The following is a 13,287-nucleotide window of genomic DNA, read 5'->3' as shown; positions in this document are numbered from 1 at the left end:
GCCGTGCCCGGTGCAGCCGGGGACACTCGGCTGGGCTGCTGCCGGAGGGGACAGCATCTCCCAGGAGAAGACACGTGCATGGTGAGCAATGATTCTGCCTGGACACTTTGGGAACCCTCAGAACACCCCCAACATCACGGACCGAGGCTCAGAGCTGCGGTGTAGCCATGGAAGGGGTGGAGGTGAAATCAAACCCTAATTGTGCCCAATTCCCAAGGGCTGAGGCAGCATTAACTGCTTTATAATTACAAATAATTGTGTGGCAAAAGATAAAATTGTCTTTGACACATCAGCTCTGGAGGAGGGTGCTGCTTCATCAGGAAATTTGTCATCCCTTGGCTCTGTCAGTCTTAAGCCTGAGGTCTGAAGGGGGAGATGGGGATGGGCGGAGGGAGCAGTGGCTCAAGGGAAGGAAGGATGGAAGGATGGAAGGATGGACAGCAGGACGCTGTGGAGGGGAGATGGAGGAGGAGCGCTGTGGTAGCGAGCCCTGTGATGAGGAGAGGTACAGGTGTGACAGCTGAGGCAGGGAGCAGGCAGGGGCTGTCCCAGTGTCCTGGCACGGCTCTGACACCTCACCCAAGGGGCTGTGGCTGCAAAAATGACAGCACAGGTCACCCCAGGGGTGCCCAGCTCATCTGGTGGGACAGCGTGAGCAGGGCCGGCTGCCAGGGCCATGTGAGCCCACCCTGCTGCTGCTGCTGCCGCTGCTGGTCCCCTCCACCCGCAGGGCTGGTGCTGCTCCTCCCTGGGCATCTGACAGTGAAGGGTGGGCAGGCCCTGGCACAGGGTGCCCAGAGAAGCTGTGGCTGCCCCTGGATCCCTGGAAGTGTCCAAGGCCAGGCTGGATGGGGCTTGGAGCAGCCTGGGATAGTGGGAGGTGTCCCTGCCCATGGAAGGGGGGTGGAACGGGATGGACTTTAATGTCCCTTCCATCCCAAACCAGTCTGGGATGTTCTCTGAGTCAGTCGCCGTCTCATCAGCACGGTCACCACCCCTTGAGCTGCCGAGCCCGGGGAATTCTCTCCCAGGGTCAGAGGTGGGAATTGCGGCTCCTTGCTGTGGGATCCGGCCGGGCTCCGGCTGCTCGGGGAGGGAAATGTCAGGGAGCGAGGGCTCGAGCGCTCTCTGTGATTCACTCTGACTATAATGGGAGCTGCTGGTGAATATTTTATGGCTCCCACAGGGCAGATAGAACATATTGTGCATTTTACGCCACAAATCTCCGCCTGGAGACAGAGGGAAGCTTAAAAAAGAGCAGCACCAGAGCTGCGCTGGGTTGAGGGGGGCAGAGCTGCAGCGCCGGTGCCAGCGTGAGCATCGCAAGGGGGTTGTCTCCCACCTCCATCAGCCTTCCCGGGGCTGCCGGTGGGTGCCCCGGGCTCGGCACGGGCCGGGGCACCGGGGATGCTCTGCGGCCTCAGGACCGGGCTGCGGTGAGCGGCTGCGGCGGCTGCGGCCGCTGCCCCGGGCCAGGCCTGGCAGCTCTGCGGCTCTGCGGCGCAGGCGAAGTGCTTTGCCCGGGGCTGAGCCCTGCAGGAGGGTCCCTGCCTGCGCCCCGGCCTGCTTTCCCCTTCGTCAATAATGCAGCCCCTGCCCCGGGCGCCCGCCGGCGCTGCCCGCAATAATGGATCGGGATGCGAGCGGCCCCCTCCTCATCCTCCGCTGCCTCCTCCTCTGCCAGGAGCTGGCGAGCCACGGAGGAGCCTTCACCCTCCCCGGCAGCAGCCGCTGGCACAGGGATGGGAGCTCCTTGCCGGCAGCCCCGAAGCCAGCCCGGCACCCCCGGCTGGCCGCACTCGGGACACGCTCACAGGGCACGGTCAGCACCGGCACCGTGCGAGCCTCGGGCTGGGACCCCCGGCCGTGCTGAAGGGCCGAGCACGGCTGAGCTCGGGCTGTGCCGGGTGCTCATCCCGCTCCCCCAGAGCACACTCCGGTGCCACGCAGGGATTACGGATCCCGCAGCTGCCTGCACCCACCTGGGCTGCGCTGGAGCGGGGGGAGGTACCTCGGACCTCGGCAGCAGCGGGGAAGAGGAGAAGGAAACAGGCACAGGCACCAGTGGGTCAGGGCCAGCCCATGTGTGCCGCTATGGGGGATGAGAGGCCCTTTATCCTCCCACCTTGAGACCCCCGGCTCCCCCCGGCCACCACCCAGTGCGATGAGGGTCTGGGTCAGGCCCAGGATGCCTAGAGAGCAGCCCCTTGTCCCCGACACGGCCGTGCGGGTTGGGAGGGCACAAGCAGCCACCAGAGAGGATCAACCTGTGCCTCAGTGATCACGGACCCTCCACCTCCCACGTCCCCAGCTCTGATGGGTGAGCACAGCCCTCCAACACCGCCACCCTTCCGAATGGGGGTACGGCAGAGCTGCAGAGGGCGGGGGTGGAGCTGCCCTGGGTGCTCACCTGGTGGTCACGGTGGCACATGGCCGGGTGGCTTCACAGCAGGGCTGCCGTGCCATCCTAGGGTGCCACACTGTCCCTCGGCTGGGTTTCCCCAGGGACGAGGCTCAGGCGGTCACCCAGACACACACGAGGAAGGAGATGGGATGAAGAGGAAGACCCCAAGTCAGGACGGCTCCTCTCCTCCTCCTCCTCCTCCTCCCGGGCTCCACCCGAGGGCAGCGGGCCCGGGGCCGCGCAGGGTCCGGCCCGGCACAGCTGGGGCCGGGCTGTCACGGGCTGGGCTATCGAATCTGAAAGCAATTAAAGCCATCACCAGCGCTCGCTCGGGGCTGGCTCCAGGCTGCAGGGAACCTGCCACAACAGATCATGTGCTCGATGCTGCTGGCCCGAGGACCTGCTCCCACCCGCGCCCCGACACGCAGCGGTGCCAGCCCCGCTCGGGGGAGGACGGGCCCGGCCAGGGCGTGAGGCTGCCCCGAGGAGCCGCAAGGCAGCCCCGGCACCTCGCTCCTGCCTCCTCTCCGTGGGGCTCTGCTGCCCGGGGCTCGGCACAGGGGCTCGCCCACCGCCTTGGGCCGCCAGCTCTGGACACGGCCGCTGGTGGAGCTGGAGCTGCTGCGGAGGCTCAGGAGGTTCCCGTGGCTCCCGGGGAGGGTTCGCACCCCGGGGACTGCGGTGGGCACAGCTGGCAGCTCCCTGCACCCCCGGGTTTCCCGGCAGAGTGGCCGTAGCCCGAGAGCCACGGCTTGTGGCACACGGTGACACTGGGGACAGCCCCTGCCGGTCGTATCCTGGGGCTGGGGGCAAAAAGCAGCAGCCCCTGATCTCGGCAGCTGCTGGAAGCAGAGCGGTGCTGTGGAGGGGCCGTACCCCCTATCGTGGTGTGAGGAGGGGGCTCTCACCAAGCCCCTTCCACCCTCTCATTCCCTTTCCTTTTTTCCGATGGGGAACGGTGCCAGGATCCCCTGCCCCCCTCCCCCCCAATTTTGGGGAATCTGCCCCCCTCCCAGGGCCCAGGGCCTGACCCGGCGGTCCAGGAGCATCCCCCGGGGCTAAAGCCGTGCCGGTGCTCCCGGCGGGGCGCGGCGGGAGGGGGTCCCCCCTCCTCGGGCACCGCACAGTTAAGCAGAAGTTTGCTGGTACGGAAGTTGCACATTGTCTTGAGGCACATTTTCTGTTTTTTCACTTGTGAAATATTTCTGTCAGAACCAGTTAATGTACAAATTAGCAGCGGTGGTCTCTCTTACGTCTTCTGACTCACTAATTTGACAGGGGGTGTTTCGGTGGCGGAGCTCGCTCTTGACAGGCAAACGGGAGGTCAGGGACCCGCAGGGGGAGGAGGCACCGAGCCGCAGCTTCCCGGGGGTCTTCTCCTTCCTAGCCCACCCCACCGCTCCCTTCCACTCAGCCCTGGCTGGAGCAGTTAAGCTCGGGTTTGGTGTTTTTTCCCCACAAACAAATTTTTCCCCCAAAAAGGGCTCTTGGGATGGGTGGGGAGCCCAGGGATGAGGGTGGGGGTGCTTTTGGTGTCCTACAGGCAAACCCAAGGGATCCAGCGTGAGGAGGGAGCATTGACATGGAAAGGGTTTCCTGCAGCACGGCCACATCCTCCTCCAGCCTGGGAATTCAGCTCTTGCTTTTCAGGACACCCCCAACCCCTCAAGAGCCCCCATCCTCCTCCTGCCATTAAAGAGAAACTAATTGATGTTCCTGTTCTCTGTGCACATTATAATCCCTCCCCCCCGGGTTATCAATGAGCCAAGAGGCTGCTCAGCCCCTTTCACTTCTCCACCCGTTTCCCTGGGATATCGGTAACACAGGGGGGCCCAGCTCTGCTGGAGGGGCCGGGGGCTGTGGGGGGAGCAGCCAGAGCTGGCCGTGCCCGTGGCCCAGCACTGGGCAATGCTCTGGCCCGTGCTGTGCAAGCTGTGCCTGGGCCAGAGGCTGCTGTGACAGATGGGCCCCGCGCCGTGCCCGGAGCTCAGCGGCTCTCCGGGCCCTGTGCTAAAAACCAGCAGCCTCAGCCCGTGCCACCCTCCTGTGGCATCCAGGCTCTGCAGCCAGCTGGCCCAGGGTGGAGCTGGGTGGAGATGGGCACCTCCTGGAGCAGGGGAAGGAGCTCTGTCGGCAGAGCTGTCCCCAGCCCTGCTGCCCCAGCAGGGCTGCCAGGGGCTGGAGAGAGCCCCTGGCTGTGGGAAGGGCAGTTCAGGGCACGTGGGTGAAACCCTCTCCTCGTGTCCCCTCTTTCTACTGGTGTTTGCTGAGGGCTTTGTGAGGGTTGAGGTCTCCTGCTCATTGAATTTCCTTCTGAAGAAATAACCTCCCCTGGATGCTGGTGCTGCATCCTGGGGCCAGCAGCCACCTGTGTCCCTGCAAAATCCTCTTTGGGTCAAGCAGGGTGCCAGATTTGGTATTCTACCCTGAAGAATTCTGAGCTGAGGTCTCAACCAGCCCTACCATGGTCCCCACCTCCCACAAGGCTCAGCTCTGTTCTCAGAGTTTCTGTACCCAAACCAGACCCCTGAGATGTTGCCCTGTACCAGTGAGACACCAGCAATAGTGAGAAAACTGGTTTTATATCCCACTGCATAGAAACAGTGTCTGGGTCCAGCCTCTTCCAGGAGCCCTGAGGCAGCAGCAGCAGATCTGGAAAGGAACTGGAAACTCCCACTTTGCCTTTCTCAATGAAAAATAGAAGTTTTGCTTTCCTGGGGTGAATCCATGCCCAGTTGGCAGATGAACCAGTCTGTGGTGATGCTGGCAAGGATGCCCAGGTGGTTCCTACACAGCCTTGCACCACAACATGGAACAGGATCATGGCCCTTGAAGGAGCTCAGCTCCAGCATCGGGCTCTCCTTGTCACAGCAAAGCCAATATCAGCAGGATTCACCCACCCCAGTGCCTGTTGGCAGCTCCAACTTCTTCCCACACCTGAGAAATCCCCACTGGCCATGAACATGGAAACCACGATGCTTCCAACAGGGACAGCTGCCTGCTGCCTCTGCCGCCTCCTGGCTCACTTTGGCAAGAGGATTTGGACAGAGGACTGGCTGGGAGAGAGCTTTGGAGTGAGGCAGCAGCTTTCCCTCCCAGCCAGATCCTGGCCACTTTGGGGGCACCTGAGAGGCCACATCATGCCTGGGTGTGCAATGGAGACTCTCTGAGAGCAGGGTTAGATTGGATGGTAGAGAAAAATTCATCCCTATGGGGGTGGGCAGGCCCTGACACAGGGTGCCCAGAGAAGCTGTGGCTGCCCCTGGATCCCTGGAAGTGTCCAAGGCCAGGCTGGATGGGGCTTGGAGCAGCCTGGGATGGTGGAAGGTGTCCCTGCCATGGCAGGGGATGGGCTTTGAGGTCCTTTCCAACCTAAACCATTCCTGGACCCTACGAGTGGCTGCCCACAGCACACACAGTGGCTCAGGGAGGGCTCTGTATGATTTGTGGTGGCTTTAGGGGCTGCCTGGGAGCTCCAGTGGGGAATAACCCACGGTCAGGAAAGCCTGGTTGGTTGGAAAGCAGAGAGCTCAGAGCTGATGGATAACCTAGGGCTGCTGCAGAGACCTCCCCAAGCCCAGCCAGGGTGGGTGTCCAGCTCTGTTCGGGGTTCCTCAGGGCTTCTGAATCCCAAGGTGCTCCAAAGGCGTCCAGCTCCCTGCTCCGTGTCCCAGCCCTGCCAGGGAGCTGCCGCACGCAGGGGCGGCCGGGGCGAAACAGCTCAGGCAGCACAAATCGACTGTGACAGCCCCAGAAAGGCTGAGCCCGGGGGTGCGGAAAAATACAAGTTAGTTTCCTTTTCCTTACCATATGCTCCCCTTCAGCTGTGGGCGGCACGATAATTACTGCCATCCACCATGCTGGTCTGGCTTGTCACACAGGCTGCTGAGCCCGGCACCGCCTCCCCGGCCCCACGTGTGCCAGACGCTGCCATTTGGCTTCCCCGGCCGCAGCTTTGGTTCTTCCCGGCACCGGGGACATCAGCAGGTGGGGAGAGAGATGCAGCCCCTCTCCTGTCCCTTGTGTCACCTCGCTGTTGACTTTGGTGTCTGTACCTCCAGCTGCACGGTAGCCAGGTGAGGACACCTCTGTCTCTCTTCACAGGATGCTGCCGGGGTTGTCCCGTGCTGGATCCCATGCCCGGCTGCCAGGAGAGCTCTGGGGACAGCCACTCCTTGGGCAGATTGGAAAACAAGCTCTGCGGGGCACCCCAAAGGTCAGGGAGGGGATAGGGGCTGTGAGCAGGGGGCTGGACCAGAACATCTCCAGTGGCCCAAGGAGCCCTGGGGTTCCAAGTCCCAGGAGTGCTGGGGCTCTTTGGGGATGCTGTGGGATGCAGCCATTGCCGTGCAGGGGGAGCACCATGGGCTGAGGGATGCGCTGTCACCCTGGCATGGGCACAGAACGGGCCACTCTCCTCCAGGGCACACTTGTGCCCCATAGGAGCAGGCTGGGGGGCTGGCAGGGGGGGCAGCTCTGTGCCTGGACAGCCCCTGGACCATGAGATCCATCAAAATGGGATGTACAAGCCCCTAGTCCCTGTACAAGCACCCATGGCTGCATCCTCCAGGACCGTGTGAAACAGAAACCTTGAACCATGGCTGGCTCCTGGTACCTCCAGAGACGTCTCTGGGTCAGGGGCAGGTTTGTCTCGGTCATCACCCTCCCTGGGCATGTGTCAAAGTGGATCTTCATTTCCCACTTAATGTCTGGCTTGAACATAAACTACTTCAGTGTCCTCATTCAGGAAGAGAAGGATGAAGTTGTGGTTGCCCCTGTTACTGTTCAAGGCCACCTTGGACAGGGCTTGGAGCAACCTGATGCAGTGGAAGGTGTCCCTGCCCATGGCAAGGGCTGGAACAAGATGAGCTTTGAAGTCCCTTCCAAACTGTTCCAAGATTCTTTGAGGGACCTTGGCTCACATTCAGCATCTTGCAAGACTCATTTCTCACTATGGACAATGGGACCTGGATGGGGCCAAAAATTGGCATGGTCCTTCCAGACTGCCACAGCCTCAGGCTGTGCTTCCCATCACTGCAGCAGCTCCTTCTGTGGCTCCTCTGGTCCAACAGCATCACAGCCCCAGTCCTGAGCCCATCCATCGTGTCTTTGGACAGCATGGGTGCTCAAGCACCTGGCCCCTACCTCAGTTTCCCCATCCCATCTGATCCCTCTCCCTGGCCACAGCAGCATCCCAAGGGAGCTGGACAACTGCAGCTGAAACACTGGGAGATGCAACAGCTGAAAAACCCAATCCGTGCTCTGCAGCTTCCCTGGGATCCCGTTGGAGGCTGTGATGGAGAGCAGAACGGATCTGGCCCCTGGCTGAGCCGTCCTTTCCCAGCACCCAAAGTGCTCAGATTTGCTGGGAATACACATGGTAAAGCAAAATTTAGGAGATCTGAGGTGCCACCGGCTCTGCACCTCCTGCACAGGTTACATGGAAGATGAACTTTTCCAGACACCGAGCAGGGCTCTCGCTCCCCTTCCACATCTGAAAAAGGAAAAATCCCCAAACCCCATCTCCCCACTCCATCCCTGGGTGCCCGGCCACCCCTGGCTCTGCCCAGCCGCTTGAGTGAATCGCTGACTCTTGAAGCGCTTCTGCAGCAAAGGACCTTCCTCGAGTGACCGCGCCGGGGCCGGGAGTGATGCGATGTGACAGCCGCCCGCACACCTCCCGACCGCGGCGCTCCGGGCCCGCACCCGCTGCCGCGGCTCTCGGGCACCCACCCGGGGAGGGCTGGGGAGCTCGGGGCCGAGGGGGGCTGGGGAATCCTTCACCATCACCCAAGAGACCCCTGACGTCACTGGAAGGAGGTTTAATATCCTTCAATCGCACGGAAAATCGTGTGTTTGGCCCCAGAGCCCTCCTCCCCACGCCCCCCCCCCAGCCGCCTGTCCTATTTTGAAGGGCTCATTTTCCCGGCGCTAATGAAAGCGACAGCCGTGCAGGGCTGGTATTTGGGGTTATCAGTGAGAATATTAATGGTGCTGCTCGGCATTAACTCTTTGCAGCCGCTGCCACCGAGCCCAGCCAGAGCGGAGCCCGGACTCCTCAGCATCACATCCAGGACTGGGGATGGGAACCTCATTTCCATCAGGGTTTAATTGATTTAATAATTATTGAGCCCCGGGGAGGGGATTGACCTAGCTGCTGAAGAGAGGGAGCCGAGGTGGAGGCTGAAGGGACGGTGCCGGGTGCTGTTACCTGGAGCTGCAGTGAGGCTTGGGGCAGGAGGGGAGGATGGGGACACCAAGGGACCTCCCTGGGGGACAGGCAGGTGCCAGAGGTGACCTGTCATAGGCAGGATGTGGGCAGGGAGATGGGATGAACTCACCTTGCACAGGAAGACTCTGGCAGTCTGACGTGCTCGTGTTTGGCTGCAGATGTTCATGGTTGACTGGAATGCAGAGCTCCCCATGAGGGCTTTGCAAACAGCTGTGTGCAGATGTTGAAGGACAAACACACCCCAGAAAACATCTCATGGTACAGAGATGAGCCTTTCAGCAGGGCCTGTTGTGATAGGATGAAGGGGGATGGTTTTAAACAGAAAGAGGGGAGATTTAGGTGGATATAAATGTTATTTTACAGTGAGGGTGGCGAGGCCCTGGCACACGCTGCCCAGAGAAGCTGTGGTTGCCCTGTTCCTGGAAGTGTCCAAGGCCAGGTTGGAGGGGGCTTGAAGGAGCCTGTTCTTGTAGAAGCTGTCCCTGCCCCTTGCAGGGGATGCCCCATGGTGCCCCTGTGGATGAGCTTTAAAGATCCTTTACAACCCAAAGCTTTGTGTGGTTCTGTTATTCACATCCTCACTCCATTGGCCTCTCATTTGTTTCAAGGAAGCTCAGGTCACAGTGGAGGTTCTGTGTGAAGTCCCCAGTCCTCTGCCTCTCCTCAGGGTTGTCTCTCCTTGTGGACCCTGCAGGGCATGAGCTCTTTGGGGTGGTGAGGGGTGCTTGTGGTGGCACTCCTCAGTCACAGCCTGCAGAGCAATCCATGAAGGTGCCTCCTTAGACTCCCTGAGGAGCCATCCTTAGGAATAAAGGATTTCCTTGAGCTGGGTCTCAGCAACAGGTTATCAAAGAGCCATAGAATATCCTGGTATCCTATGGACATGGAATACCATATTCATATATGGAAGAGCTGGGAGGGACCAACTCAGTACAAGGATCACCAAGAGCAACCCCTTGATCGTGGTCACAGTGAGAACTGGCACATCAGCAGAGAAGGGGAAGGGACAGGGGAGCCGTGCTCTGTCCAAAGACACTGGGCAGCAGCTCCCTTGGAGATCCAGAGCTGCTGAAAACTCAAGCAAACACTGACTGATTTTGTCCCAGCATCTACCCAAGCTTTGAGTCCGACAGGATTCACTGGCAGGTTCCTTGGAGAAAAGGCAGGCAGGACACTGTGAATGCCAGCAGGACCACAGCAGGGACAGTTCCAGCGAGGAGGGACTGGTGTTTGCCAGGGGGAGAACAACTCGGTGAGGACACAAGGTCTCACAGCAGCCCCTGCACTCAGGAGCTGCTGGCTCGTCTCTGAAGCCCCCTCTAATTGGATGCATTTAAAGATGCCTCCTGAGCTGTCTGTGTCTCCAGCAGGACACACATCCCTAAAATGACACCAGCTAATTAAGGCCGTGGAAACCCAAGGACTCTTCTGTGCCTTGTTTGTTATCCAGGAGCCTGAGGCAACGCTGAGGCCAGTAGGACCCTGACAGGCAGCTGGAGAAACCTGGTAATGACAGGGCCACCAAACCAGTCAGGGAGAAAGAGGCAGGAGAGCACAGAAATCAGCAATGACAATAACAACCAGCCATGCTGACGCTGCCGAGACGCCTCCTGTGCCTTGGAGAGATGGGATCAATGAACCAGAGAGCTCCTCACCCTCTTCCAGGCACCTCCAGGCCAAAAGGGATGGTGGGTGGGGGTGCCAGTGGTGGGGCACTGAGGATGGAGTCTGCTGCTTGAAGGTCAAGAGACAAGTCTCTTATCAGACTGTTCTCATCATTTCTGGGAAAGCACAGCAGCACCCCTCTAGTTTGGCTGGAGAACAGTCTGACTGGAGAACAGTCTGACTGCCCAGCTGTCTGGGGTGATAACCTGGAAACCCCTTCCTGCCAGCCTTCAGGATCCAGAAACCAGAAGGTTTAACATGCACAAGTGCAAGGCTGGACCTGGGAGAGCAGTTCATGAGAGGACATCACCTGCCTCCCTTGCTCGCAGTATCTCCTCCTGCTGTTCTTCACCCTCTGCTTTTTCATTCTGGGAAAAACCCCTCCTGCAGCATCCTGGAGCCCATTCCCACATTCCTCACCCCGCTGTTCACAAAACATTGCACCAGGCCTCCCAGGGCAGTGGTGAGTCCCCATTGCTGGAGGGATTAAAAGCTGTGTAGATGTGGCACTTGGGGACAGAGTGGGGTTAAGGGTGGTACTCAACGATCTCAGAGGGCTTTTCCAGCCTGAATGATTCTGTGATTCTATGAGATCTCCTTTACAGGGTGTGTGTCCTCTCCACTATTCCCTTTTCTCTGACACCACCACATCAGAGAGAACAAGAGGTGATTCACGTGTCTGCCACGGCTGCAGCAGCTGAGCACACACCAGGAGTGCAGCACCACACCATGGCTAATGGTTAAGGGTCTGCTGGTCCCTCTGGCCATCTTCTGGTGCCAGAGGAGCTGCTGAGGGACTTCCAGATTTTGTTTTGAATTATTCTGAAACAAAACCAGGGAGAGGTGTCTGGAGAGGACTTCCAGCCTTTTGAACAAGGTTTCCCCAGCAGCATCTCATGGTCAAGAGAACCCCATACAATTCCATGATTTTCATGTTAGTCCTCCATCTTTTGGGAAGCTCAAACCTCTTGAGCTTCTCAGGTCTCCTTTCTACAGGTGATGGTGGATGGATTTCTACAGGTGATGGATGCAATGGTGGGTGAGACAGTGACCTGGAACAAAGGTGCACTTGTGGGGACAAGATGACTTCAGAGCAGGAGCAGAATTCATTTTACCCAATTTCAGATGCCTGGATGGGGCTCACAGTGCCATGGTTTAGTTCTAGGTGGTCCTGCAAGGAGCAGGGAGTTGTGGGTCCCTTCCAGCTGGAGATGCTCCACAATTCTGTGTCTGAAGGTGGGAGGAGGTGCAGAATTCTGGGTGTACTCCAGAACATTTTTCCTGTCTGTGGCCAGGGCAAGGAGCAGCCTGGAGCTTGGTATTGCTGTCAGGAACTGTTTCCAGGGGGGGCCCTGTCCCAGTTTCTCTGGTGTGAATGATTATTTGTGCCCATGGATGGACCAACACATTCAGCCCTGACCAGTAACAGAAATACCCAGATTGCACCTGAGGGGGGTGACCTTGAAATAAAGGAGACAAACAAGGACCAAAGAACACCAAGGATCAGAACCAGCAGAGAACAGAGAACTCTTTTGCCATTAAATCCACCCATTCATTATAATTTTTAAAAAAATTCTATTTTGGCTGTTAATGATGACTTTTTTCCCTGGCAATAAGCAAGTGGCAGGAAATGGATGTGCTGAGCTGCAGAGGGGTCAGTGTTGTCTCAGCTCTGCGTGTGAGTGCCACGTTCCTGGAGATGCTCTGGGGAGCCTGCAGCTCTCCAAGGGACCACATTACATTTTTCCTTCCTTCTTCCAGTTACTTCTGACTCTCTGAACATCCAGAGCCTGCAGTTTACATTATATGACAGAGCGAAAATGTCCTATGGGCAAGGGTCTAGGGAGTCACACAAATAGTAATTCACTAATTTCATGCTGCCCAGAGAAATCCTAAAGGCCTGGGGGCCTGGGGATGGGAGGTAAAGCTTTTCTCTTTTAGGGCAGTTAGTTTCAGTCCAGCCTTTCTAATGACTGAAGGTTCTTGCTCGCCTGAAGGGACTTCAGAGGCCTGAAGGAAAAGGGTCAGGGTCTCTGTGTAGGTCTCCAGATCATCAAACCCACCTCAACACATTGGGCTGTCATGGGCCAATTCAATGAGGTTTCACCCTTTAGGATGGTGAAAAGATTTCTGATAAAGATGGAGTGGGTAGACAAAGGTGTGGAGAAACCTCAGCTTTCCACATTTCCATGGAAATTCCGTGGTCCTGAGTGAGATTGCACAGAAAGCTCCTCCAGGGTCTCTACAAATAATTTTTGTCCGGTCTTGGCCAGACACAACCAGACTCCACATCCCATTCCACAGCCACTGCAAGAGTGATTCACCAAACAGGGGCAGGTTTCTGCTCTGAGCTGGTGTCCCCAGGGTGCTGAACTGCTCTGGCCAGAGCCTGCCAGCTCAAGCCTCATGGAGCAGGACCTTGTTGCTCCCCTGGATTTTGCTGAGGTCCCAGCCTGCTGTTTGTTTTGTTCTTATGGAGGTGACATTCATGGGATGTAGTTTGGAGTCTACTCTTTATCCCCTGGCAGTGATGGATGAATGTTTGCCTGAGTAAAGATGTGGTAATGACTCCAGGATTCTCAGAGAAGATCTGGAATGTTTTGGGGAGTTGTCTGACATGGGTGTGACCTGAGAATTTTGACCAGGGAACTGTTCCCATGGGAAGCTGAGAGAAGACCCTGGGAGAGGCAGCTGGAACCAGAAGACCCTTAAGGTCCCTTCCAACCCAAACTATTCTATGATTTTGTGAATCTTTTACAAAGATCTGATATGGGACAGAAGGGCCTTCTTTCCCTTGTCCCAACATCTCCCAGAGCAGCAGCTCTTGCTCCTCTCCCCAAGTCCCAGCAGAAAAGGCCATTTTTGGGGGGTCATTTCAACTGGCAGTGCCACAGCACAGGACCTCTCCTGCAGGGAGCAGGGGTGACCACGTTCCTGTGGCACTTACAGGACAATCCATCACTCCCAGCTCCATGGCTGCATTTTT

At 58.3% G+C, this 13,287-nt stretch overlaps 1 long non-coding RNA gene across 1 annotated transcript; it reads left to right on the top strand.

Moving 5' to 3' along the window:
• The first annotated feature begins 4,609 nt into the window (after positions 1 to 4,609).
• Positions 4,610 to 9,461, top strand: LOC107211264. Its single transcript, XR_001524123.2, has 2 exons — positions 4,610 to 6,391; positions 6,509 to 9,461. It is a non-coding gene; the product is annotated as an uncharacterized LOC107211264 (long non-coding RNA).
• Positions 9,462 to 13,287: the final 3,826 nt, after the last annotated feature.

The sequence above is a fragment of the Parus major genome, chromosome 14, assembly GCF_001522545.3.
Source record: "Parus major isolate Abel chromosome 14, Parus_major1.1, whole genome shotgun sequence".
Taxonomy (NCBI): Eukaryota; Metazoa; Chordata; class Aves; order Passeriformes; family Paridae; genus Parus; species Parus major.
The sequence above is the reverse complement of the archived record's forward strand: the minus strand, read 5'-3'. Positions and strand labels throughout refer to the sequence as shown.